The following is a 26,922-nucleotide window of genomic DNA, read 5'->3' as shown; positions in this document are numbered from 1 at the left end:
GGCAATAATCCACATCAGTGTCGCCATCAGAGTCACGGGGGAATAATGTGTGATAACACAGCGTAAGGTTGGAAGGCTTGACAACAACAGTAACAACAACAACAGCACATCAGAAAAATCGTTTCATCGAAGGCCGTCTTTGAAGTGTGCACTTACTGAAGGGCAGCGAAAGGGCAACTGGATCTCTGCGCCTTAATGGGGAAATTTATGAAATTTTGTAAACAGGCAATAAAAGGCACTTTTAGAGGTAACTGTTGCATAAGCCTCCATGTGTTTATGCATTTACTTTGTGGCTGCAGTTACACTGTAGAGCAAGATAATATTTGTGACATAAAACTGTAATACTGCACAATGACCGGACCCTTCAGTGTACAGCTTAAAAGAGAACCTGTTTTTTTATGCTAATAAGTCCTCTAGGGAAACAGGACAGAAGTGTAGCAAAAGTTCAACCACCACTTAGTAGAAAACAGGAAACCTATATGGCAACAGAGTTATGAAACTGCTGCTTTTTATCTACAGTCCCTCGGTGGGAGTAAAGGATAAAAGAGAAAACTGGAGATTAACCCAAATCTTTAATATAATTTATACAAAATTTTAATGCAACACATTTGTTTTTGCTCCCATAATTCACAAGTTAAAGATCTACTGGTCTGTGGTAATGAGGCCGGTTGGATGTACTGCCAAATACACAGAAACGACATTGGTGACAGTCAAAGATTTTTAACCTTTTGAAAACTGAGCAAATTGGTTTGATTTCTTCCAAAAACATAGAGCGAAGGCAACGAGCAGCTTAACAAACATGGCACAAAGTAGTAGTAAAAGAAAGTTACAAGAAGATTATCTGATTATAAACAAAAAGAGGAAGAAAAATAAAGAGAAAGAAGAAGATAAAGAAAACAAGAAAATTACCTTTAAAAATGCTGAAAACTGTTTTTTTCAGCTGCAAAATTTTAAATATAAAATTATTATAATTATAAATATAGTTTTCTGGACATTTTTCCCTTTTTTGGGTAATTTTCAAATAATGCTTCATTACTGTTTCAAACTTATTTTTAGGTACCTTTTACTAATGTCTTGCAATTTCTGGGATATTTCTTTCCAAATTGCCTTTTATCTGTATGTTTTAGAAAGAAAACAATCTGCTCAGATTTCAAAGGGTTAAATAGCTTGTGAAAGGCGTCTGCATGCAACACAAGAAAACTGATGTCGACCCAGGTTTCAAAGGGTTCATTGAAACCTGTGAAAAATGGGAGCAAAATCAAAAGTGTTTACATTTTATGTTCAGTATAATATGAACACAAAGTGCCTGCTGCGTCCTCATACACAGGGATTTACCAAATGCTTTAAATTCTAATAATTCATGTGGTTTATTGTGGTATTTAGTACTTCAAAAAGGATTTAAATGAAAGCAAATACTATGATTACCACAGCCCGAATGGTATGCGGGTGTTTATACATTATACATGACTCTCCTGTAAGATAAAGGGATCAAACCTCCAGTGTGAGTTTCTGGAAACTGTTGTAAAGCCACAGACAGAGAAGTCAGAGCTAAAGAAGTAACCCTGCTTGTTTCTTTTCTATGTGATGTTAAAAGACTGTGCTTGTAATTCTGCTGGAGTAATCTCGCTTTACCGCTGCCTTTCAAACACAGAGACACCCGAGGGGGGAAGCATTCAGGAAAAAAAATGTGCACAAAATCTCAAAATAACTACAGTTTTAGTGAACTTAAACTCAAGTCATTTTTTAAAAACAAGTTTCACTATGAGTATTCATCAGGGGCAGGCGCCGATCACTGCTGTGTGTGGGCGGCTTGGCGCTCTCTACTCTTAGCATGACGATGAGGCCGTGAGCAGTCATACAAATTTAAAATGCAATCGCCATGCGAACGAGCGAACACAGCTGCAGCACCAGCAGCATGTTGATCGATGTTAATGGGCCTCGTAACACAGAGGTTACTGCGCTCACGGAGCTGCGTCTGATCGCCAGGGCCAGCTCGATGATGATGATGATGGTGTTAAGGGTGAGGTTACTGTGAAAGATGGCTGCTACTGCCGAGCACGTGGCAGTCGGATGCTGATCAGCAGGTGTTTACGATGCCTATAACACGCAGGAGGGGCCTCGGCACCTACTTATTGCCTGTCGTAGGCCGTTACATGGTTGATTGTCTAGGGTCCGCATGGTGCTATATTTCTCCCTTTTATGTTCTCTCTAATCCTCCACAGATCTGATTTATGAGTGATGGCTGCTCCCTGTGGTGCTGCAGGAGGAGGACCTTGACAAGGGAATCTGACTGGCTTTTTGTCCTTTCCATAATTAGAGAGTACATCCAATTCACCCCGTTCATTACCCCTGGGCCCGGTGACAAATGATGAGGACGCCTGTTTTAATGCAGGCTCACTGTCCCGTTCGGGGTGAATGAGCAACAGCGCGTATGAGAGGATGGGAGACACAATCTCGAGGAAGTTCAGTTATCATTTTACAGAAAATGTGTGTGTGTATGCCTCTTGGAAAGTACTCTTATGTGTCACCATTGGGACTGAAAGCACAGGGAGATTTAAAGGACCACAATAGACACCAAAAATTACATTAAAACATTTTTTTAAAGGTCCCATTTTGAAAAAAAAATAGATTTTTGTGTCTTTTTTCATTATAAAGCAGGTATAGGTGCTATGCAAATACTGTGAAAGTATCAAAACACGTGATTAAAGAGAAATACAGAAGGTCTGTGTTCATAAACAAACCTTAAAACGAGCCGTCAGGACTTCTGTGAAGTTGTGATGTCACAACTGTACTATGTAAAGGTAGAAACTGCGGCTACACTGCTGTTAAAGTAATTTATTTTGCTACAATATTTTTATAACGTGTTTCCGCCTCTAGTCTCCTGTTTAATTCTTTCTTAACTCTTGTATGGCCTTTGTTCGGGATTATTACTAACAATAGTTTTTTATTAATTGATAAAAAATTATTAAAAATGATAATGCTTACATAAATTGCACATCGAGTACAACATAAATTATTGACACGTTACTCAAAGTTCATGTGAGCTATTTTACAAATGTAATGCAATAAATCCATTAACGTTAGTGAGTACTGCTGGGGTACGAACAAGCCACATGGACAAACCACACACACAACTGCATTACAATGTAATACTAGAACTGTTAATATCATTTCCATTATTGTTAAAGTTATAATATTTATCTGTCTATCTATCTATATATCTATCTCTCTCTCTATATATATATAAGGGATGAACATGAGTACTTGAGTACTCATTTGGACGCCATTATTCAATCAGTTTTAGTATTTAGTTCAGTATTCTGCCCCACCACATCTTTATGACTAGATTTTTTTTACTTTTTAAAATTGATAAAAACTTGCTTCAGTGTAATTTAATGTAGAGGTGTGGGCAGTGAAGACCTATTGCTTCTCTAAGCACTTCTCTTATTGTTCATTAATATTAATAATCAAAACAACAAATACTAGGTGATCATTTATCACTGTTGTGTTTACAGCTTGTTTTGCTGCTCTGAAGTAGCCCAAAATAATCAATTAATGCAAGTTGAAAGAAAGGATGAAGTGACATTGTCATTAAGAGGTAATGCAGTGCTGACTTTTTACATCAGGCTGCACTTACACCTCCATTACCATTCAAAGAATTATAACCCCCACGAAATTAATGGAAGCAACATATTCACAACTCAAGCTATATTAAAAGGTTTTGTGTCAGCTAATTGATTTTCACATTGTGACAAAATTAAAGGAAAAAAATGGCAGCAAGAAAGGTAGAAAAACAGATTTAGAAAGCAGCATTACTCAAACACAGACACTAATAAAATTAACAACATTTTAGGGTTTCAACTGATGAAAATGAATGTGATGACTGATCATATATATAAACATAATGTAATGCTGGTTTTCAGACTTGTTTATTCAAAAACCATGTTCACTAATGCCTCCATTAACTTAAGAAAAGAAAAAAATAACAACTCAAAGGTCAACTTAGTAGCTTTTCTTGAGGCTTTTAACCACATATGACAGTGCTCTTCAAGTGTCATTGTGAGAGCCAAAAGTGGGAATTAAATCACTTGAAAGCAGGTTGTTGTTCACGAGGCTGCGATGACTTGTCCTTCACAAAAGACGGTCTCTGATGTAAGATGTAATTATCTTTCATGATCTTTCTCCAGCTCCTAGGATAGTAAAGGACTGACCCACTCTGCTCTCTCTATGACTGGCTAGTAGTCATTGTCTTTGTTTGGATTTGTTCGTTTTAGGCTAGAGGAGTGAGAGGTTTTTAGGCTATGTGTGAGAATGTCAGGGTGAATCAGAGGCTGAGTAAGGAAGGGTAAGGCAGGTTATTCCTCCGCTATCCTAGGAAATGCAAACCTGGTCAGTGACTTTCAGCACTTCCAAGGTGGTAAGGGGACTTTTGTGTTGAGATTATTTTATGTAGAATCTGAAAATTAAATGAATTTACATGCTCAAAAAAGTCTTTCAATTATAGAGTTATCTCTTGCTTATTTTTTAAGTTAATTTGGTGAAAATGAAAAACAAATGTATATTATTTTTCTCTGAAACTTAATTTAAAATATGTAACTAAAATGTTTAGGAATATAGAAAAAAGGGGGAAACTGTCCAGGGAATATGCTAATAATTACTATAATAATATATTTAATTTTTTTTTCAAATGTATTTAAAAAAAAGACTATGCCTTTTTTCTATTTTCTGCACTGTTCTCAGGTAATGATCTTGTTTTTTTCTTCTCTTACTCTTTTTGCTTATGTTTGAGTAGTTTTCTTGAATTTTTTTTTTTTTTTTTTTTACAGATTTCTTGCTAAATTTGGGCTAGTCTTGTTAAGTTGTTCATTGCCTTCTCCCTGTGTTTTTTTGCAAGAAATCAAGCCAATTTGCTTTAAGGGTTAAAAAACATTTTCTCATGGGCAGTGATGTTCTTTGAGACCTATGCACAGACTTTGGTGAGTAAAATTGGCTTAGTTTCCCTTTAAGGAGTTAATAATGCAAAAACTGTGGTATGGTCCATTAATTACTGGAAACTGTCTATTGTGCCAGTTGAAACTGAACATTCAGCTAAAGTTTGACCACTTAAATCTCTGCAGGAATGTCAGGTTGACTCTTTATGTGATAAACACATTGTTAACAAGATAATAACAGCTGACAGGTCATTACAGGCGAAATGAATGGATTGCATTACCAGATGGGATGAAAAAATGAAGCCCATTCAGGTTGGACTAAATTAGAAAACAAGATAGGTTTTCTAGGACAGGATTCAATTAAATGACGTCAATCATCGGGACCATTCTCATGAAAATAACCCGAAGCCCAAACAATATTTAATCCTGCCCTTTTACCCAGTAAATTAAAGTCATTACACCACAATCTGTTCACTTGGTGTGTATTTACAGTTAGTGTAGCAGGGCCAGGACATTGTCCACAGGAGGATTTATTTGCTCTCGATGTTTGTTGACTGTGGACACGTCAAGAATAGGGGTGATGGGTGTCCTTTGCTCTGGGCTGGCTTTTAATTAAATTGTTCCCTGAGGCATGATGGAAGAGGGGATCTAGTTTCAGGGGTGACTGGGCCATGAGTACAGAGGGAGACCCGGCGCTTTGTTGTGGTGGAGGTGAGACAAGTACTCACAGTCTGTCTTCGGCAAATGGGAACGCAGCTCAGTGGTGATGCATCAATGTCCTCCGACCACTTATCCAACCAACTAACCTCAAGGCACACATCGATAGTTTGTGCTGTTTGTTTCTCTATATGAATTCGTTCCATCTTTCTTATCTGGAAAAATGGCAAATTAAGAGAAACTTTTTTGCCATTTCTTGTAAAATATTTGATACTACTTCTTTTTTTAAAGTCAATAACTCTTTGGAAACTGGACTGACAGCACTTTTCTTGTGCTGTGTTCAGACCCTCAGCAAATTGGTTTTCTTTTTTAAAAAAAACATGGAGGAAAAAAGCTACTGAGCAACTTGGCAAGAAATGTTCTGCAAATTGCAAGAAATTGGTACATTTGGAATTGTTTTTTTTTTCAAGTAAGGAAATATGTTCAAATGTTTCAACAAGAGGTTGATAGCTGTTTAAAAGTGTATTCATAATGATAAAGAGCAAAGGAAACTGATATGGTGAGCTTTAATTCCAAAGATATGTATTTTAAACCACTAAAATATAGCTTAAAAAGCTTTATCTGATTTGTTATCAGGGTTTGTGCTAAAAAAATGAAAGTTTCTAACTACTTTTGGTCACTCTACATGGACAACAGTTAACATTAATACAATATTACGCTTAAAATGTGATTAAAATTTATATTAAATATGTGAATTAATAGAAAAGTTTTTTACCATTGACCAAAGACCGACTTTTACCCATCATGTTTTTTCATTTATGACATAAAGTCGGCAACCTACAATTACGTCGGAGTTGGTGAGTTGTTTTTATGACATAAAGTCGGCCGTTTATGCAAATTTTCCCTGTGGAAAAGTCATCATTCTGATTATTTGGACATCACATGAACACAGCCTTTACTTAACAGCCTTGAGTTTGTTAAACCCAAAACTTCATCCTGAAAGGCCACTTCTATCGAACAACACACCTTCGGTTTGTAACACACAGAAACTTTGAAAATCTCCTCCTGGACACAGAAGACGTTGTGCTGCTTTTTTTACAAGTTTATTTAACCATGACAAGTGAACTAACCTTGCAAAATCACTGAAGTGGTCTTTTAAAATGACTGCGCAATTAAAATCTTTGGACATGGAGCAACAAAGATCTCCCTACTGCCCAATCTCTCAAGAAGCCCAATATGTTGAGTTTTTAAAGGGGGATCAGTCATTTAGTCGTGGGCTACTTGAAAAAAAACAAAACAACTTTACTCCTGAAGAAATAGCTGTTTTTAGCTGTCAGTTAGTCATGTCATGTTAACTTGAATTCATAAAGAAAACTTTTTTTTGCTGAAAGCCCAAATATAGAAGAAAGCATTACTAAGTTTAACTTTCAGGCTTTAAATTGTAATGTTTTAGTGAAGGTGAATGTGTTTGGGAAGTGTTGAGCAAATGACTTAATAAGTTTTACTGTTCTTAAAGGGATTGTTCTGTTTTTTTAAAATTGGGGTTGTTTTAAGTACCAGAGTCAGTATATTACAAACTGTGGACGTCAGGGAGGGGTCAGCTACAAAATGTACTGTATTTACCTGAGAAAAAAACTGTTTAAGTATATGTTAAATTGAGAGTATTTTAACTGCTTTACCTCAATGTCAGACAGTAATTTTCATCAGGAAAATGAAACTGTAATAACACTCTTCACAGCCAGACTCCATTAAGAAAAACAGTGATTTACCGTCACTGAACACAGAAGCTGCTGGTCTGCTGCTGCTTCAGTCAGTGAGTTAGTTTGTGTTAATGCATGACTTTGGCATTTAACCCTCTGAAACCTGAGCGTCATTGGTTTATTTCTTTCAAAAACAGGAGAAGAAGGAAGAGAGCAACTTAATACATGGCCCAAAAAGTTGCAAAAAAGAGAGTAAAAAAGTAATAAGTTTTAATTAACCAAAAAAAAAAAAAAAAAAAAAAAAGAGAAAATAAGACCAGGCCTGGAAAAAAATGCAAGAAATGCAGAAAATCAAAAAATGTATTTTTTGTCTGTAGCATAATTTTACGTGTATAATTACAATGCTTATAAATTTTTTGTTTTCTACAGACATCTCCCTGATTTAAATATTTGTCACTCCTTTAATAAAACTATTTTCAATTAATTTTTGGGTCATTTTATTTGTCACATTTCTAGCCAAGTTGGTAATTACATTTTCCCCATGTTTTTGAAAAAAAAAATCTAACAATTTGCTCATTTTTCAAAAGTTAAATGGCTTGTGAAAGGTGCCTGAAGGCAGCACAAGAAAATGGATGGTCAACCAGGTTTAAAAGGGTTTAAAAGGGTTTCTTTAGAATTACCAAAGTCAAACTTACTAATCGAGGCAGCTTTTAACCTGGAGCTCCAGTGTGCAGTGAGCTACAATGACGTTTTTGTCAGTGGAGAAAGTAAAGCTGTCAGCAGCTTCCCTGTGGACACGAGTTGTCTGATGGGAAAGTAAACGTGCGAAAAGACTCAATATATCACACACCTAAACTGATATTGATTTTTTTTTTTGGATGGGACTTTTTTTAGGTGGCGTGAATACATGCATCCATCCTCAGTTTCTAAATGTCAGACTGCGGCCTGTTTCTCTGAACTGGGGGCGTGCTGACTGACATTTACTGTTTGTAACACACTGTCTGCAGCCCCACACAGCCCCACTTCAAAAAATCCAAACTATACCTTTAAAAGTGGCCCCAAATCAATAAATAAATCAATATGTTCACTGCTTTCTTAATGAATTAAAACTAACATGTCATGTCTCATTGATAAAATGGCCATTTTGTCAGTGAAGTATTCCTTTAAATAAAGTGTATTTTTTTACTGTAACTTTATTTATTGTGTATTGAATGGTTCAGTATGTTTTTCTTTTGCGTTTGTGTGTATGTAGGCTGCAGTGTTTGACAAGCCAGTATTTGATTCCAGTCCCGAGTTGTGTTGAGGGGTTACAAGCTGCTGCTCTACATTATCCAAAATCCTTCTCTGTTCTGCTTTGTAATTGATTGTGCTGCATTTTTGCTGCTTGGGCATCATTGCGAGGTGTAATAAATGCTTATTGGTGCTACTTTTATTGCTTATTTCAGCTATAGTGCTACAACAATTTTTAACCCAATCTAAGTAAAGAACTGCATTATTTCTGCTCTCTGTTATCAGCAAATCTCAGTGTAGTGCAACCGTTTGAAAGTGTTGCCGTGCTTGCTGCCATTAGCGTGTCCATCCTCCATTTCAGCTAATGGAAATTCACATTTGGTGTACCTAAGTGCCTCTCACAAAGTGCCGCTCTAATGTCCCATTCTCAGCCCCTTCCATTTGAATCTTTATTGAAAGTCACGCTGAAATCCAAGGAAAATTCCCCTTTGGTTGAGAGGTGGATTACCGTTTGTGTGTCCAAGGTAATTTCAACAGTAAGTGACTTTCTCTCCAGTCTAATTTCCCCCCTGAACAAAACAACCTGGTCTCCTCGCTGTCCAAGCCAAGAGACTGGAGGCCAGACTCCCTTATGAAACCGCCCCCCCTCTTCTCTCTAATCCTATTCCCTGGTTAAAACAGACTGAGGTGCAGGCCAGAAGTCTGCCTCCCTCTTTGGCTGACAAATGCTTTGGCTGAATGAGTAATGGCTAATTAGCTTCCTGAATATGACTGTTTATCTGACTTTATGATCTGACTGTGTGCCAGTTTGTCTGCCTGCGTGTGCGTCGTCGGTGAGTCTGTGTGAAGGCTGAGCGTGCCCGCTCCTGACGTTAGCACAAACCCACCAGATGCTCTGGCTGCATGCTCGGTGCTTTAGTGCTGGCAGCGCGCCACCGCTCCTGCTTCACTAGGCTAATGTAAATGCACTGTCTCATCATCCCCCCCGCGGGGAGGCACACTCGTCTGCCCCGACATGCTCGCTCTCGCGGGGGGGAGCAAGTGGGCCAGATGCTGGGGGAAGGCTTCCTAGGTGGCGAGGGAGCTATTGGAGGTCAGGAGAGTGAAGGACTGCGAAACAGGGAGTGTGAAATCATTTGTACTGCTGTCTGAGAGTGCAGAAGCCAAGGTAGTGCTGCTTTTTTAAAACGGCAGTATGTTCTTACCAGAATATATAGAGCTCAAATCTCACATTCAGTGTTTTTTTAATGCAATTTAAAAAAAATTTTAATATTAAGGTGTAAAAAGAGATCATGAGCGATGTGCTTTGAATCGTCAGTGCAGCTTTTTATTCATTTCTTTGTTACAGCAGGAGGTTCAGCAATGAGCATGACACAACCTTCACCTGGATGAAGTCCTAAATCTGTGCGCGTCAGTTTTCTTTTTGTGATTTGGGGACGGTATGTCCACATTTTTCTCATCAAAATCCAACGAGCCTAAATTACATTTAAAAAACCTTGTCATACTAATAGTGATATATAATAACACCAATATGTTTGGTTTTATTTGTCCAAGGTTTTAAGATAAGATAGATAGTAGTGTCTATAGTCCTCGCCTCTGGAGCAACTGAGGACGCCTGAGACCACTAAACACCTTTAAAAGACATTTTAAAACTTACCTTTTTAGTTTAGCATTTTCATAAACCTCCTTCCCCTGCTCTTTTTATTTCTTATGTTCTTATTTGTCATATTTTAATCATATTGTATTTGCATTGTGGTTATTCTTATAGTTATAGTCTCTTTTTATTGTCAAGCATCTTGTATTGCAATTTTGCACAGAAGGCACTTTATAAATAAACTTGAACTTGAAATTGAATAACTGCCTCCAAGATTTCTGCTTCCAGTCTGACACAATCAAGGTGAATACGTTATATATTTATGATTATATTTTTGACTTTTTTCTTAGCTTTATTACATAGGACAGCACAGGTGTAAACGGGCAGAGAGAGAGGACGACATGCAGCAAAGGGCTGCTGTTTGGAGTCGAACCTGCAGCTGCTGCAGTTCGGACACAGCCTCTGCACATGTGGCACCTGCTCTACAGGATGAGCTACCGGGCACCTCAAATAGTTCATTTAGAATTCAAGTTTTTCATAAACTTTTCCAAAACATAAAGACCGCAATGCAACAGCTTACAGAAATAACATCTAACAGTAAATCTTTGAAAAACAGAAAAAAAATAAAAATAAAAAATCTGAGCACAAAAATGTAACTCGTGCAAGTGAAACAAGACAAACTAATAAAGATTATGAGGCGAGAGACGGGGGTAAGAGTATAAGAGTTTTTGGTCAGATTGTACACTTCAACTATATTGTTGCCAACAACGCCACCTGGGGAGTTTCGCCCCAGAACCTAGTTTTAAACCAATGTCACCTTTAAGGCACGCAGTTCGTTTTACTCAAGGCAGAGTAGACACGGTTCCGTTCAAACAAGCATCCTTTATTTTAACAATCGAGTTAAAACACTAAAAACACCATTCACACAGGAACAAATCAACGGCGGGAACTAAATTAAAGCTGAGGCTTACCGGGGTGCGTGGGCTACTGACTGATGCGGAGAATCCCCAACCAAAAATATAAACACCCAAACAGACATGACAGTCACACACAGCACACACTCAGTGAGGAAAACCCAGAACCCAGGGGAGCACAGCACACGAGGGGGGGGGGGGGCCACCAGGTCACCACCACCACCACCACCAGACCTCAGCAACTAAAGAGGAAAACAAAAGAAAATTAGTGGGGTCGCAACAAAATTCAATGAACAGAAATATCCAAAACTTATATACAAATCAGAAACTAAACAATACAAACTACCAACCACAATTGAAAGAAATAAAGACAAATACTGAAAGAATAACCCTCTGCCCAACCAAAACCTCAAAACCAAAGAAATTAGATAACAAATTAGGCAAACGGCCGAGAATCTAAATAAGTAACTGATGAGAACAAAAATAAAAGAAACAAATGTGGGGAGGGATTTAACCCCACTATTCAATCACTACATTAAAATGGGTGAATTAATGGTGATTAAAACCTTGGTGCAGAAGCAAAGAAAATCAGGAAAAGCAAAAACAGAAAGCATAGCACCAAAAGCAGCACCTAAAACAAGGACAAAGCAGCAGCGGTAAAACAAAGAAAAGCAAAGCTGCAAACAAAGTAGCGGTAAGACAAGCAGCAGCGGTCAAAAGCAGCAAGAAAAGCAGCAGCGGTCAAAAGCAGCAGCGGTAAGACAAAGCAGCAGCGGCCCCTGTAGCTGTGGCGATGTGTCGCTTTAAACCCGCCGCACCCGATCAGCTGATGCCGACGTCACTCGCGCACTGTTGGGCAGCTGACGCTCACACACTCGGCGGCTGGGATCGGTTAGCAGGGTCGGCTCGGTATGACACACCAGAGGAAGAGGGAGAGAATCGCGCAGCTACTGGCGTTCACCTACAATCATGCACTTGTTAGCCGCGGTCACGACCAGCAGTTTACAGAGAGGAGAAACTCACCGCAGCAGGCCATCCAGGTGACACACACACACACACACACACACACACACACACACAGGAGTCTCCGGAAGTCCCAAGTCAGCCGCTCTGCATGACACACAAACATTAGCTCTTGGCCACATGAGCCGAAAGCAGCAGGTGAGCAGACAAACCGCGTTACCTGTCCAAGCACAAAGGTCCGCCCCGGAAGTGACGTCACCGTCAGGACCAGCGAGAGAGAACCGGCAGGGAGGGATCGGCCCCTTTTATCGGAGGGTGCGCCTCTGGTGGTTGGCTGTGGTGTTGCTAATTAGGCAGGCTCACCCACAGGTCTCTATACTGCCACAATTAGAAGAACATTAAGACTGCAGAGATTTAAATATATATGACTTCAACATATTTGAACATTTTAACAGAAAGCCTGAGCACAGCAGCAGTGATGATGAAGCTGCTTGCTGTGTGAGAGAAAAGAAGAGAAGGTGGACTTTTACACAATGTTTTAATAACTTACTGGGAATGCCCTTTTTGACCCGTTTGCCACAAATATTTTCTATCAGGTTTACCTGACGAGCGCTGGCTATTGGTTGACCTGCACATCACCAGTGGGCGTGGTTTGTCGGGGTTGAGTCCTGGAGACTTCAGACTGAACGTTGCTGCAGCTGTCAAGAAAAGCTGACAAATTGACAAAAGAAAATGTGAACACATGGTGTAAAAACACAGAGCAGAGTGATTAGAAACAGGTGGAACTAATAAACCCATTCAAAATAAAACCAGAAACAAGACTACAAACAAATATTCAGGATCATGACACCAAATTGTTTTTGCATTTAAACCTTTACACCTTTAACCCCCCCCCCCCCTTTTTTTTTGCAAAAGCAATTTGTAATGGTTTTTGAATCAAAGAAACGGCTTCGTCCTGCAGAGAGAACGCCTCAGTGTGTCGTTCCAGAGGGAAGTCACAAACAATTTTGCTGTTTAATTTGAAGAACTTGTTGGATAATTATTGGCTCTTGCAAATCAGGGTGATGAGAGAGGAAATATCTGTCATTAATTTGAGCCATTCAGCAAAATCAGACTTTAGTATGACTCTTCCAATTGCAGACAACAATCTTTGAAGTACCAATAAAGCACGTCAGTAAAAGTCCAAATTCTTGTTTGGTGGTAGCACAGACCTGTATTTTAATAAACACAGCTGCAAAGACTCCGACAGTGATTTGTTCAAACAATCGCCACTTAAAAAAAGAGACAAAAGAGTTTTCCTGTTTTAAACAAGGGATTGCTAATTTCTACTCTTTCAACTGTTATCATTCATTTTTGAAGCGTCACTACAGAACAATAACACAGATTTTTATTTGTTTAAAGGTTCCATATCAAGCTAATTTCCAGGTTTATTATTGTATTTGGGGTTTCTACTAGAACATGTTGACATGCGTTAATGTTCAAAAGAGACGATTCTTCTTAAACTGTCACTTAAACAAAAAATATACCTGTATCAACCTTCTGCTGGGTCACAGTGAAGTTGACCTTTGACTTTTAGGACATAAAATATCATCATTTCATCATTTTATCTTATTAAACTTGAAAACTTGAAATTTTGTCATAATTTGTGTAAGTTTTGGCCAAAAACATGTTTTATGAGGTCACAGTGACCTCGATCTTTGATGACCAAATTCTAATCAGTTCATTCTTTAGTCCAAGTGGATGTTTGTGCCAAATTTGGGGAAAAAAAAAATACCTCAAGTTATCCCTATGTACAAGGATGAGACAGTGGAGGTCAAAGTGACCTCGATCTTTGACCAACAAAATATAATCAGTTCAACAGTGAGTCTGAGTGACCGTTTGTGCCAAATTTGAGGAAATTCCCTCAAGGTGTGTTTGAGGTATTGCGTTCGCAAGAATGGGGCAGATGTGTGGACAGACAGATGGACGGATGTGTGGACATATGCATGTACAGACAGATGGACAACACAAAATAATAAGCCACAGCTATGGCCGATGTGGAGGCATAAAGACACCAAAATCTGACTTCTTACAATATGAGACCTGAAATATTACAGAAACATTGTCCCCACTATGCAGACAGTTTTCACATTGTGACTATTTCCTCAGCAGAAAGTAGGTCCAAGGACAAATTGCAAACTTTACTTTCTTAATACAGCACTGTCCTTAAAAATCAAAACTATCTGTATGTCCACATTCCTTTAGAAGAAAAAGAGAAAATATGTTTAGTTATTTGGGTGACTCAACCCTTACAACATCGCCTTTTAACATCTCACTGATGCTAACAATGAAAAAACAAGTCTCTGTCAATCACCAGCCTTGTTTCCTCAGTTGTGCCGTGCAGGATCACAGTTCATGAGTTTTCAGATGTCTGCGCAGAGGTTTGGGACAAATAGACAGCCCCGCCGCTGAAGAACCACGAAATCCTTTCATCGTTCTGCACAAGTCTTTTTGTGGAAGTAGTCTTTCGTGGTATGTGATCAGTTTGGACAGATCTAATTTTCAGAAGGCTTTTGAAAGCTTCTCTGTCTCTGCAGCGCGAGAATCCCTGTGCGAGAACAGCACCGCCTCAGAGGATTGGACAGATGAACTGCTCAACATACATCCTGTGTTTCTGAGGCAGGAATGATAACTGCGCTCATGCAATGTTTGGTTAGGAGGAGAACAACGGCTGTGTGAGGCTGTGCAGCAATTTTTACTTTGCTTCAGGGCTGAAAAAGCTGCTGTAGTTGGTGGCACATTTCCAGCAGAGGAGGTATTCATCAAACTGTCAATGGATTCCAAAATTTCACCAAGCTGGCGAGCACAGCCAGTCAAATCTTTCATGTCTTCAGCTGCCTGGCATGGCTGCAAATGCACTGTGAACATCTCCTCTCGCTGCCTGTAAAAATCATACTTATCACTCAGATGATGGGAGGCAGTTTAAGATTGACCGTGACTGGCTGTGGTATAATGGTTAGCAAAACTGGCCTGTGAAGTTGGAGCGCTGCCAGTAAATATATTCCACTGTATGAGAACTGGTCTTCACCGCCTCAGAATTCCCTGCTGAGGTGCCCGAGACCAGAGCAAGTGTTCACCAGTTTAGGCCGTGGTGAAAAAAATTATTTAAATTTAGATTTAGAGGTCGAGCAAGTGCGGGTTTCCAGTTTCTAACTTTAGCACAGGAAATTAAAAAGCACAGACGTTTGGAGTGTATGCCTTCCTCAGTGTGCAACAGGCATCCAGCTTTTAAACCTGACGCAGATAATGAGCGCTGATCGATTCGGGACCAACAGATGTAAGAAGTGGCTACCAGGGATGATAAGAATTTAATCAGACATGCTAAATTTAAGCGATTAATAGATGTAATGCTTACAAAGTGTATGAAATATGTTGCTGTGAGGTTGGCATTCTTTGAAATAAGCAAAATAAGAATATGTTTTTATGTTTTTTCAAAAACGATTGATCTGTTGTTAAATTTACCAATAATTGGTTAAGGAAAGTGCTTGAAATGTACAACCCTAGTGGCTACCTTATGTTCTTTGTGTCCTCTTAAAAGTTTTGTTGATGTGCTGGTAAAGAAAGTACGCAGATCTCAAGTAAAAGTGGTAATAACATGATCTGGATACGAATGCACCCATTTCACTGAGTTTGAGTTGACTGATTCGTGTGACGTAATGACATGAAACAGTTTCTTGGCTTAAAGCGTTGTGGAGGGAACCAATTATCCAATCAATGCCAAGGGCAGGACTAGTGCTGTTATCGAGCTGTTGTTACGCTTATGCTGCATGCTTGTGATGTCAGAAGGTCGTAGTTTCAGAGTATTTTTCTATTAAGGTGTGAAGTTATTCATATTTAAGGGCGTGGCTGCTTTAAGAAACAGGCTGTCTGTGTGTCAGATCCACCTCTCACTCCTAACCTCTCATCTAAAGCTGGTCACTTCTGGCTCAAAAAAAAGATGGCAACAGCCAAAATTCGACAAACCGAAGGGTGATGTCACAGTAGCTACATCCATTATTGATACAGTCTGTGGTTGTTGACAGCCTTAAACTGGGATAGAAGATAGTTCTTAAATGACTCAACAGTAGCTGCACCACCTTTCGGGTGAAACACTTCTGTCATATCTTTTATTTTTAAAACCAGAGAATATTTAACACTGACAAACTTTTGCTCAGACAAGCTCCAGCCTTCAGCTGTGATAGAAACTTTTTAATTGAGATGACTGAATGCTGCATTTCAAGGCCTGACAGATGAAACACCAAAGTATCCTGAAATTTAAATCCTTACTTTTAGTTTTGCCCGCAGTTCACAAACACTCGAGGTCTCGGATGCTCCAACGTTGATGTTATTCACGGTCGTCTGCACAAAGATGTACATCTTGGGACTCTTTATAGGACAGGTTGAGCAGGCAGTAGGATTTAAACAATTCATCAAATGCAGCTGGGGAGCTGGTTTCCTGGCAGGGGACGAGCTGTTTGTCCAGTGCGGTGCAGTAAATGTCAGTCCTATTCTTCGCTCGGCCTACAGCGAGGAGCTACAGCTGCTGATCCTCTCTTCCCCCTCAGGTGGTCATCAATGCTGCTGCATGACTGCAAAGCACAAAATCTCACAATGAGACAGTAATGAGACCATTTCATAGGAGTGGAGCATGAAAGTACACCCTTCATACTTTTCTGTTCAGTGATGCGTACATTTAAATATCTCTACACCGTATCCTATTGCAGAACATTTCAAAATCTTACAATTCCCAGGATGTTGGCTCAGTGTTAGTTATGAGTCCCAACAGTCAAGACATAAAGAGCTTTGGGAGAGTTTCAAAATTTACCTTGTGAAATTGCATGTTTGTCCACAGCATCAGTGGGGCTGCAGGGGGACAAATTATGTCTCTGTCTGTCAGGAAATAAAGAAGACACACAGAGTTAAACAGAGCATCTGCAGCAAGAAGCACCTTTAAACTTTGAAGATGTGTATTGCGAGTACCCTTACCGCTTTTAAAGTCATCTTGTGAGTTGACGTGATTTCTGAAGGTCATAGTTTCCGTGTTGGGAAGTTTCTGACTTTGTTCTTTTCATGTGCTTTGAGGTTGTTAAGTGGAAACATCATGGAAGCTACAAAGAAAACAGGTTGCATTTTAATATTAAGAGCATTTAAGCAAGAGGTCCATTTTATTAATATATTTTTTATATTTATTACGTCAATTATTTCTTTATATTTTATATTTAATCGAGGTCACTATACATGGACTGCGGTTATTATCAAAACCATATTACACTTTACACATGATCAAAAATCGATATTTATTACGTGAATTATTAAAAAAGTTTCTTACCACTGACAAAACAAATGGTAATTGAGGATGTCAGCACCAAACATCAGTAGGAAGTCTTCATTTATCAAACATACAAAAAACAAACTTATTAGTGGAAGTTTGAGTGAAGCTTATTGAAAACATACCAATTGACAGAAATTTTGACATGAATTAATTCAAGAACTCACCATGCCTTTCAAGATCCAAAGAGAGTCTTGGAGGGACGGTGAGGACATCAGTGGGTTGCACGCCAGGTCTGGGCGATGTTGGAACGTCTTCATCTTGCAAAGCACACTTGCTTCGTCACTTGTGTGAACAAGGATTCATAACCTCCCTACAGGCTTCCTCCTCAAGCTGCGGTGTCAGTGTAGCAGCTGCAAGTTTTAGTCCTGGTTGTTCAGGGCTTGATGCCGAGGGTGGACTCGCTGACCTCTTGAGCTTGTTTTCAGCCGCCAAGCTAGAAATCCTGCCTCCGTGTTAGTATCGCAGGTGCTCCTCCTGTGATATTGATTTCAAAAACCTAATCGGGAACCATGACCCAGCGGATTTCTAGTACCCCATGGCTCCTTTCGCTGGACTCCAAACAGGCAGCAACAATGGAGGCACTCAAGGACACAATGAAAAGTTAAAGTCTTGGAGTTAGAGTTTGGTGCTCAGGAGTCCAAAAACATAAGGACAAAGGGTTCCTAAAACCCTAGGCAAGACACTAAGTCACAAATATAGTAAAAGGTCAAATAACACTAGAAAGACACAAAGAAAACTGCTTGAAACAGACAAACTGGCCCAGAGAAATTGGGAATGAAACAGACTAGATAGACACAGGAAGGTAACGAGGGACAGGTGAAACTAATCAGAGTGAAGGTAGGCCTGAGCGATAAAACAATAAAGGTATCAATCACGATATAACTTTTCCTCGATTGAAATATGAGATGTAGTCAATGGAATGTCAATAGAACGCATTCCTCTCATCCTCCGTCATTGCCTCCGAATGTTCACTCCGCTCTCATCCTCCGTTGGTGTCTCCGCCAGTGTCTCCGCCGGTGTCTCCACCGGTGTCTCCGAATGTCCACTTGCTCTCATTTTTCGCCAGTGTCTCCTATGTTTGTGTGTGACAGGGACATGATGAGAGGACATGATGAGAGGACATGATGAGAGGACACGCTGGATGTAGTTTGTGTTCAGTTGTAGTGAGTTTCCAGCTCGGTTATGCTGAAAGAATAAACTGATATCTGATGTTTGATTCCTTCCAACAACAAGCAGAACAACATGTAAATCTGCAGAGATCACAGCAGAGCCGTTACTTAGGGACTGTTCTGTAGCTGTGCTGCTTCCTGACATTTTGGGGAATTTTTATCTCTATAGTTCCTCTGTAACTCAAACACAATATTATTTCCGGTATTATTTTTGTACAATTCTAGTTGACATAAGAACCACCATTCTATCAGGATCCATGAGTTGCCAGTTTGCAATGGAAGGATTTCCCAAAAATTACACTCTGGAACCTGGTTTCAAATGCTTGTGTTTTCAGGCCCCCAAAATGCCGCTGTTGTGTGAACTAACTGCAACAAAAGTTCAATGTTTCATGCAAGAACCGTTGCCATGTAAACGGCCCCTAAATAATGTTGCGAAACCACCAGCAGATCACTACAAAACACACATTTGGAGCCTAAAAGCTGGGAAACATCCACTGTTACATGTAGTCTGTACACATACACTAATAAAAACATTCTTGAGGTCTTGAAAAGTCAGAATCAAAGCTCCAGTTGCACCTGATGAATTCCCAAGTGGAGCTCGCAAAGCTGAGATGTTCGGTTAACTCTGAAATAGCAAATCAACTACTTTAGTGAAGAAACATCGGCCCTTTGGACACCAGTGCACTCAGAGGCACTCCACTCCCAAAAGCTGACACCGTGTAACAGTGGAAGATTTGCCGTGTACTGGGAAGCTCCCAGGGGAGACTGTGTGTGTGTGTGTGTGTGTAACTGTATGAATGTGAAGCAGCGTTTATTTCCAGGACACATTTCCCAGTCACTTGAGTGCACTCCCCTTGATCCTCATGCACCTTGAAAGCAGCTGACACCTCCCAGCAGAGTGTTTGACAGAGCACTCAATCACTTCTGCCTGCTGTCACACAAACCAGGACGTCATCGGCATAAAAACTAGAAAAATGCACTGAAATTGAATAAAGAAAAAAAAGGTGCATGATGTATATGGAGGAATATAAATAGGCATCAGAGGAGGGTGATTGATCGTGATGAGCGGAGGGAGGCTTTCCACTGATAAGACCTTTTAGAGCAATTCAATTACTTCCAGGCCCACAGGAAATGTAGGATGTTATAAACTTTGATTACATCAAGGTTGATGAAAGGATGGGAAGAGATGGTTGCAAACAGGCACATTAACTGAGATATTATTTAGCTTGTGGTCATATATATTGCACAATTCGACTCAAAGTTGCTGCAAAACACTCATTTCTGCTATTAAATTGGTGTCGACAATTTCCGTGGAATACAAATACAGACTGTAGCTATCCACAACAGCGCAGAGATTTATTTTGTAGGAGCTACGGCTGCTCATTAGTCACAGCTGAATGTTTTCTGTTGCCTCTGATAATCTGAAAATTGTTGACATTTAGTGCCAGCCCGTACACTTTATCCTTCGAACGCTCCTGATTCCTGACAGGCTCGATATGCTCCGAGAAACTGAAGATGGGAGGATGAGCGACTACTGGAGGAGGGGGATGTAATCAATATAAACATGAGGCAATTAGTGTAGCACTCATATTTCTTTGGGGAGGTGGGTGTAAAATCGTGGCAATCAAAGTGATGCCTGCTTCATGCAAGTCATTAATGAGGCAACACAGTGACTACAGGGATATTTTGTTAAAGAGCCTTTAAGAAGACTGCATGGAATTAATTAAAACACAATGCGCCCCTCCATCTTTCATCCACTTTTACAGTGTTATAGATAATTTACAGAGTTAGCAGACGGGGAAGGAAAATAGGACTTGCACACTCCCACGTGAATCCTCTCATATATTTCCACTGCAAACTGAGAGCGGACACAATTTCTGGACTGGACGGCCACTTTGAAAGCAGCGAAATACACCAATTAACAGAATCTGGCAACGCGAGTGCTGCGCCAAGTGGACAGGACAGAGTCCAAAAAGTGTGATGTCGGTGCTCATTTTCATCCACGGTCCTCATGAAACATGCAAATGAGTGGAAACAGGGACGCAAACATTCAAAGGCGCAAACAAACAAACAAACACAGTCTGAGCCTCGTACACAGCTGCAGATCATTGCTCCCGGGAAGGTGATATGATGTGTTTGGACCTGATGTATCCCACACACACCTGACTAATTGGCTGCATCTGTCAACACACAACAAAGCGGTCATTAGTGCAACAGATCAGTAAAACACGTGGGAGACGTAAGAGGTGTTTTTGTTAAAGAGAGCAGATGACTTGGACCGAAATGAAACATCAGAAACGGATATTAGGTCCAATTGTTTATTGAAAAACAACTTTAAGGGTGCAAAAAGTCATGTGATGCAAATGGAGATTTATACAAATAGCCTAATTGGGCTGAATGATAGAACTTTATAGAGAATAGCTACAGTTGACTGCAAGTCTGAAACACGAACAAAAGAAAAAAACAGCAATACTTCACCAGAGAATGACGCCTGGAATGATGGCTTTTTTTTTTTTTTTTTAATTTATTATCAGTACATATTATCTCCATCTTTTGAAATCTGACTGCATTCTCAACATTCATTAGAAAACTGCTGGTTATAAAATATACTAAGAAACATACCTTGAATGATGTGTTTAGACATCAAGGCTGAGAATGCTGAGAATTTCTTTTATATCATATAAAAATGAATGCCTTCATTTATTTATGTTGCTGTACTGCGTTCTACGCATTAGCCAACTGCGTATCACTGAGGCATTTGGCGTTTTATTCAGTACATCTCATTTAATATATCAGTCGACCCAGTCGCCATAAAACACTTTGGTATTGTACATTTCTGCAAACCATGAATATGTTCTATTTGCACGTTATTATACAGCAGACACAGATTCAAACATGCTGTGTTTTACATGTGATGAGGTTTAGACAAAAGGAAAAAAAACATGGTTATTGAAAGGATAAGATCATGTGTGTGCCTAAAAACTTGTTTTAGGAGCACAATTCCCGTAGGAATTATTGTTTCTGTAAAAATGGGGAAAAAGGGCTGCTTTTTGTGCTATTAAAACACTCGTGTTTGGTGTTAAGCCGCTGAAAAAAACACTGACGGGTTGCTACAAAAGACCCACAATTGGTGTCAAAAAGCCAATGGGAAAAAACTAATTGATGGTTACAAAACAACCACATGTAGAGGTTAAAAAGACACTGGGGAAAAACAGATGAGTCACTACAAAAAACACATTTGGTGCCTAAAAAGAACTGGGAAAACACAGACAGGTAGCTACAAAACACCCATGTTGGGAACCAAAAAAGCAACTGGGAGAACATAGATGGGTTGCTACAAAACACCTACATTTGAAGCTTAAAAAGCAAGCTGGGTACACATGGGCTTCTACAAAACATCCACTTTTAGTGTCTAAAAAGTCGCTAGTAAAACAGAAAAATCGCTACAAAACACCCACATTTGGTCTCTGAAAAGTCACAGGAAAACACAAACTGCTACCAAACACCCTTCTGTGGTGTCAAAAAAGCTGCTGGGAAACACAGATGGGTAGCTACAAAACAAAACTACAAATGGGGGCTAAGTGTAAGGAGGATGTGTGGGGGGTTAAGTGCCTCTCTTAAAAAACAAGAAACGTAGCTGCTATTCGTGTTAACAGATTCTCTCAATTACAACAAAATAACTGTAAACGGATGTACTGTATACTAATTGTCATAATATGCTTTAAACCTGTAGCAGTAAACAAGAAATTAATGCACAAAGTGCAATCTTATTCTAACAGGAAGTGGTGCAATATGAGCAACAACTGACAGCAAAACTGCAACTTTCAGGTATTTTCCAAAGATTTAGGTGTAGTTTATTAACTTTTTTTGCTAACATTAACAGATTGTTTAAATACTTTCAAACTGTGAGCAGCTCCGCCGTTTTTTTCTATCACACTGTGGATCAATAATGTACAGAACATGAAATCTAGTACACATACTGACTTATTTGAAAGCCTGCCACGGTGTGGAAATGGGGCATACTGTAGCTGATGTTTCTTTTTAACTTAAAGAATATGTCAATGTGAGTTTTTATTGATCTGAGAAGCAGCAGAAAAATGCTTCTAACAGGAAAGTGTATTGAAAGCAAAAATAAAATCCTTCATCTTGCTTTTCTTCCTTCCTTTCCTCCCTTACATTTTATAATTACCACCGTACACGTCCCTGAGCCACGCTAATGCTACATATTGCAGCGCCATCTGGCCCCGGAGAGCACATCCTTCTGCAAATATGTTCCAGAGGTCAAACACTCTGCAAGAACAAATTTGCAAACACTGAATTGAAAAGATTCCAGTTGTCTCGTTGACCTTGCTCAGTTAAGCTGTGCACAGAACAGAAAATACTAACGCATGCCAGCTGCCAGCAAAACAAACAAAAAAAAGCAGAATGAAAAAAAATCAAGTAAATATGGGCTGGAATGTAATTGAGGTCTAACACAGTCAAGGTAACAGAAGTGAAAATGGAGGGCTGTTTCTTTTTCTCTTTAAGGTAAGGTAGACTCAAAAAGTTGTTTTTTTTTTACTTGACGGCTCATTAGTCTCTCTGTTGGTGTAACCTTGTGCAAATTACATCATGTCCAAAACTCCCATAACTCACACTGGAGGCCATGCTCCCAGCTATTAAGTTTTTTACTCTCTTTACACTGTCAACTTTTCCTGCATTAACTTTTAGGCTTATTTTTAAAAACAGTTACATATATTGCACATACTTTTCCATACTGTCAGTTTATCTGTTTTACTTCTGCTGTTTTTGACTGCTGTTGTACCTGACTCACTCTTGCAGGGCTGGAGACGTTGTGTCGGTGTTGGACAGCTCAGGCAAACAGCAAAATGTCAATTAATTCAAGTACAGCCAAAAGAAAGGGTGGCTGTAACATTACCCAGGCTTACTTTGTGTGTGGATAAATACAACAAAAGGCGAGACTTGGCATCATTTTGGGAACAGCATGACAATTAGGGATTAGTGTTTTTTTTTAAATGGGAGTGAAATGATGCATTATTAAAAGCCACGTCTCAAACAGTCTTGAAAATGCAAACGTCCAGCAACTCATTTGTAAAGGGGAACTCAACCCATAAAGCACATTAATGTGTCCGTTTATTAATCACACGAAGTACTTCTTAGTTTGAAAACAGTTTAAAATGACTTTTTCCTCTTGTGGTTGAGGTTTTGGCACGAGACCTAAATTCACCTTGTTAAGAATAGAAAACTGTTGGTAAAGGTAAAATAAAAGTTATAATCTCAAAAATCTCAGTTTCTATTTCTCTTTAAGTGTTCTTTGCAATGATTTGCAGTTTGAAGGCCCAGACACACCACACCAACATCAACGACCTGGCGGCAAAATAGGCCAACAGTTGCATTTTCTCACGTCACCTGTGTGTTGGCCAGAAAGTCGTGCTTGAACGCACCTCGAAGACTACAGCTAGCACATACCTTTAGCGACTGCGGGAAAGGAAATAACCCTTCAAACTAGCAGATGGTGGTTGTTTGTATTAGTCAAAGTGATTCTGGCCTGTTAGCATGATAACGGTACCTTACAGAGGACCTTCTACAGCTCAGGTACATCGACGAGGAGCAAAAACCAACTCATTCTTTGTGAATTGATTATCATATATTGCAAAATCATCTCTGGCACGATGTCTCCTGTAAGTTTTATCATGCTGTTAAGGCAAATATCCAGTTAATGAGCAACTTTTTAGGTTACGGCTTGTGAGTTTAACCGACAAGCGAGGAGACGGTCTCAATACGAGCTGACAATGACGCGCATCAGGCACACACCATGCTGTGTGATGCAGAGTATAAGGCTCCGCCCCCAGGTGAAACCCCGCTTTTTTTAAGAGTCCCTAAAAGATTACAGCGTCTTCCACCGTCACTTCAGTGTGCTGCTGTCTGAAACGTTTGACTGTGCCCTCTTGTTCCATCTGTTGGTGGATCTATGCTATCATAAAGGACACACTGAAGTATGCAGGCAGTGACATTTATGTTCGAAACGGGCGTATTTATTCTTGTACATAAAGGGAGTATAAATAAGCCCTTTCTCTTGTCATTTACACATTTTTTTAACAAGGCTTGCATCTCTCTTTAATCTCAACCAATGCATTGAGTTAAACCTCATGTTTTAGTAGCAGATATTTAAGGGAAGACAAACAAAATAATTTGTCTGAATACAAATGTTTTGCAGATACATTTTGTGGCTTTGCAGATAAATTCAATAAAAACCTAATTATGAGGATTAAATAATAATCCGGGCAGCTTTAAGTTTGTTGCAAAACCTTTGTTGTTGTAAATCATATGAAAATCATTTTAAGGAGAATTAACATTTATAAGCCTGTGGTACAAATTGGTGGAATTTGAAAGATATTAGTGTTTACACGGCAGGTGGGAATAACAAGTCCGGCTATCTCAGCCTGCTGCTTTGCTTCGGACCACTCTTCTTTCTTTTATACTTTATTCATCACTGTAGCATAAAAACCATGAATGTGAGCATTATATTTTAAAAACTCAACTTCTTTATTTATGCAGAGGTTACATAAAAAAACTCTCTTGCTCACCGAAACTCCTGAGACCTGTCTGAACCCAGCACATCTCCGCTCCCTCACTGATGTTTTAAAAATCTCATGAGACGCCAGATTTGAGATGACAGCTCAGCTCGGGCTCCATTCATATAACATGAAGACATTTTTTTTACATTCTGTTATGTTTAGAAAGGACTTTAATTGTATAACAGGGTTTTTCGGTTTTCTTTAATCCCCACAGAGAACAAAAGACACAGAGGACACGTCTGTAAAAATAAGAACATTCACAATATATCTAATTTGGGCTAATACGTAGACAGCAAATGACAGAATAATACATATAATCACTACATTTTTTTTAACAAAATGTACATTTCAATAACCTGCAATAGTCCATGCAGCATTTGGATGTTATTTAACCACCGATAAAAAAGAAGTGTGTTAGCTGTGTTAGCAAAAACAACTTTCATTATAACAACTTTAGTGTTTTATTACATTCTATGTAACTCAACACACACCCAAAGTTACACATTTCACAAGGACACTTGACCTGAAAATAAAAAAAAAAGAGGAAAGTGCTTCACAACACACACAAAAAATATTTAAGACATGCACACGGGAAAGAGAAAATAAGTTCATTGTAAGAAAGCACTTGAGGCATTTGAGAAAATGGCAACAAGTACAACAGTCAGGAGGGAAAATGCTACAAACTTAGGTTTTTGAGTCAGACAATCTTTAAAATCTGGAAAAAAACAGTAATTATCTCGACTGATCACAGCAGGAAACTGAGACAAAAATAATAAGCGGTGAGGAATAATGAAGTTCACATCTTTGTTCCACAGACCTTCAGACCGAGACCTTTTAATCAGGATTTTTAAAGCCGGCTGTTTTAACGGTAGTGACCTTCAGTTTGCTTTTTAACTTCGCATTATACAGCGAGCGAACAATCGGGGCTCATACCACCGCCACTTCTGCTGCTGAGAAGCTGGGGACAAGCAATGTGTTTTTTGTTTTTTTCATTAGCATATATATACAGCGAGGTACAAAGAAGAGAAGAGTCTGCTTCAAGTTTGAGAGGATGGATGAAACCATTTCCAAGCAAACTGAAATAATTAGTTCAAGCTGTGGTTGAAAACAAAAGAGCCAGAATTAGAAATTAACAAGAGAAAGTTATATAAGGAATAGGTCAACATTTTTGGAAATACGCTTAATCGCTGTGCTGGAGGGTTAGATAAGAAGATTGATAATACTCTCAGGGTTTCCCACATAGTCATCTGTGATGGCTCACCACGATTAAAACACGTGTATAGATTTTCTTTTTGTTCGTTTATTAGGAGCACTGTTGAAATATACAGTATATATTGTTCGGTTATTCATTGCATCACACTCTCGGAGCGCAGAGCGTACTCTGGGCACAGACGGAGCAGGAGAGCATTAATTCTGTTAGGTCTAAAATCTGTAATCTGATCAGCTCTGAATGGATCAACAGATCAATTATACATCCCATGAGTTACAAACTGCTGCTGAGGAAAAAAGAACTCAAGGAGAACTCCACCTGCACTTTGTCAAAAGGCAATGAGCAACTTGACAAGGAATTAGCCAAAAATAGACAGAAATTAGTAAAAAAAAAGAAAAAAAAACAACCAACCAAAAAAACAACTCTATTTGCAGAAAAGAAAAGTAAAATAATATAAACAGGAATAAAATACAACAACAAATATATATATACTTTTTCTGTGGCCGATTTTAAATATAAAATCATGACAATTATAATATATACAATTTTCTTAATATTTTACCCTAGTTATGACTCTCCTTTTTAAAATTTTGTCTCCTTTCAAATTTATTTTGCAATTTGTGGGA

At 39.1% G+C, this 26,922-nt stretch overlaps 1 long non-coding RNA gene across 1 annotated transcript; it reads right to left on the bottom strand.

The window, feature by feature from the left end:
* Nucleotides 1-12,502: 12,502 nt before the first annotated feature.
* LOC121950978 lies at nt 12,503-17,060 on the bottom strand. The gene is made up of 4 exons (XR_006106371.1): nt 16,994-17,060; nt 16,833-16,897; nt 16,295-16,596; nt 12,503-12,700 (listed from the first exon to the last, which is right to left on the bottom strand). It is a non-coding gene; the product is annotated as an uncharacterized LOC121950978 (long non-coding RNA).
* Nucleotides 17,061-26,922: the final 9,862 nt, after the last annotated feature.

This window comes from Plectropomus leopardus, chromosome 12 (assembly GCF_008729295.1).
Source record: "Plectropomus leopardus isolate mb chromosome 12, YSFRI_Pleo_2.0, whole genome shotgun sequence".
NCBI classification, from domain to species: domain Eukaryota; kingdom Metazoa; phylum Chordata; class Actinopteri; order Perciformes; family Serranidae; genus Plectropomus; species Plectropomus leopardus.
Note: the sequence above shows the minus strand (reverse complement) of the source record. Positions and strands in the feature narration are given on the sequence as shown.